Genomic DNA, 1,821 nt, shown 5'->3' with positions numbered 1-1,821 from the left:
AATGCCGAGAGTGGCTTTGTTTTAAAAAGGAAACACACTTTGAGTAAATTTGGCTTATGAGCCTGAGATGATTTGAGAAATGAGATCTTTAAAGCCAAGGCTGAAAAAGAGTTGAAGTTTGATTTCAAAGTGAAATGGCTTGAGAAAAGTGATTTATGGCTTAAATGCCGGTTTTATGAATTTGATGATGTTGAATGGTGGAAGTGCTGTTTTGTTATGGGCCGGAATGGCTGTGTACGATTATGAATATTGGCTGGTTTCGGATTGAACCGTGAGCTGGAATGGCTGTGTATGATATTGATTTACAGCTGATTGCCGAATGAATTATGAGCCGTATGGCTGACTATGAATTACGAATTTAAGCCGGATAGCAGAGATGGATGTTGATCCATGGCTGGGACTGAATGAATATATGCTTGAGATACCTGGGTAGTAGCAAGGGTTGTGGTTCGTCCCACTTGCTCCAGGTCAGAGACTGTGACGCCTGGGTAGTAGCGGTAGTAGTGGTGATTCTACTCGCTCCAGGTTGAGCTTTTAAACATCTGCCTGGGTAGTAGCCGCAGTAGTGGTTATTCCACTGGCTCTGGGTTGAGCGGGTAGTAGCAATGGGGTTGTAGCTCAAACCTACTTGCTCCGTGATGGGTGTTTCTGTCCATGGTTAGCTACCAGGACGTGTCGGGTTGGCTCTATAACCGACAGATGATATCATCAGCCACTAGGGACAGGCATGCATCATATGCATCTATGTGACATTGTTTGGGTGTGCATATTATACTTGGTTTGCCTATGTGATTAATTGCTAATTGTCCTACTTGCAATAACTGTTTGTTTGTGCTTGCATCTTCCTATTTGTGTTTGCTACTGGGACTCTATTGGACTGTGGTGATTGGTTGATGGTTGGATTGTTTGGGCCTAGGGCCGTGGTTGGAATGAGATGAACCGATGGTTGATTTCGGTTTTGTGTTTCTGGTTCGGATTAAAATATGAAAGGCTATTTTGGTTCAGTATAGATAAACCGTTTTGAAAGGCTTTTGAGAATTGAACGGTTCCTCTTTCAGAAAAGATTTCCGACTTTACTTTTATTGAAAACCGTTGTTTTTGAAAAGAGGCATAAGACGGTTATTAATCACTGGTATGGTTTATCTTCACGTATCCTATTACAGTAATTCCCAAAAACCCTCTACTGAGAACCCTTTCGAGGATGATGTTCTCACCCCCTTACATTTTTTCCCTTTCAGGATATGGGCACAGAAGTCACGAAGAGTTTATTTAGTTGTTGTTGAGATGCTCTGTCTTGTTTTAGTTATGGTTTATTGAACCCTCGCCATTATCTTGATATATTCTGTAAGAGGGATAGGAATTGTATTGGTTAGTGCTTGTAAAGTTATTTATATATATTTATGTATATATATGGATGTATTCTTTATGAGTTGTTGTAAGTTGTATGGTATTTATGGATGTACGTTATCGAACGAAAGTATTTTTGGGAGCGGTATTACAGTTTAAAGTTTTAAGCAGGCTCATATTTTAGTATTAAATAGTATAAGTGTCGTCGTAATGTCCGAGCTATCAGAGTCGCGCAGCCGGAAGCGTGAGCTTTGGTAGTTAGGGTGTTACACCCGAAAGATTCGAACGCTAACATTTTGGTACCTGACTATTGTTATTGACAAAATGGTACCTGAATGTTTTAAAAATTTGCCAAGCGTGTCCTCGTGCTCGTCGGAGCAAATCTCCGGCAAACACAATGCTGACATGGCCACCGTATTTTAGTGACATGGCAAACCACCCCCCGAACCCTAAGCCCTCCCTCCCCAACACAGA

General features: G+C 41.3%; 1 long non-coding RNA gene across 1 annotated transcript in view; it reads left to right on the top strand.

Annotated features, from left to right (window-relative positions):
* LOC107616860 overlaps window positions 1–1,303 on the top strand; it is a 5,590-nt gene extending 4,287 nt beyond the window's left edge. Inside the window, exon 4 of the long non-coding RNA XR_001614672.2 lies at window positions 1,239–1,303. This is a non-coding gene — a long non-coding RNA (uncharacterized LOC107616860). The remainder of the gene's footprint in view (window positions 1–1,238) is intronic.

Source organism: Arachis ipaensis, chromosome B09, assembly GCF_000816755.2.
Source record: "Arachis ipaensis cultivar K30076 chromosome B09, Araip1.1, whole genome shotgun sequence".
NCBI classification, from domain to species: Eukaryota; Viridiplantae; Streptophyta; class Magnoliopsida; order Fabales; family Fabaceae; genus Arachis; species Arachis ipaensis.
This window is presented reverse-complemented; position numbering and strand designations above follow the sequence as displayed.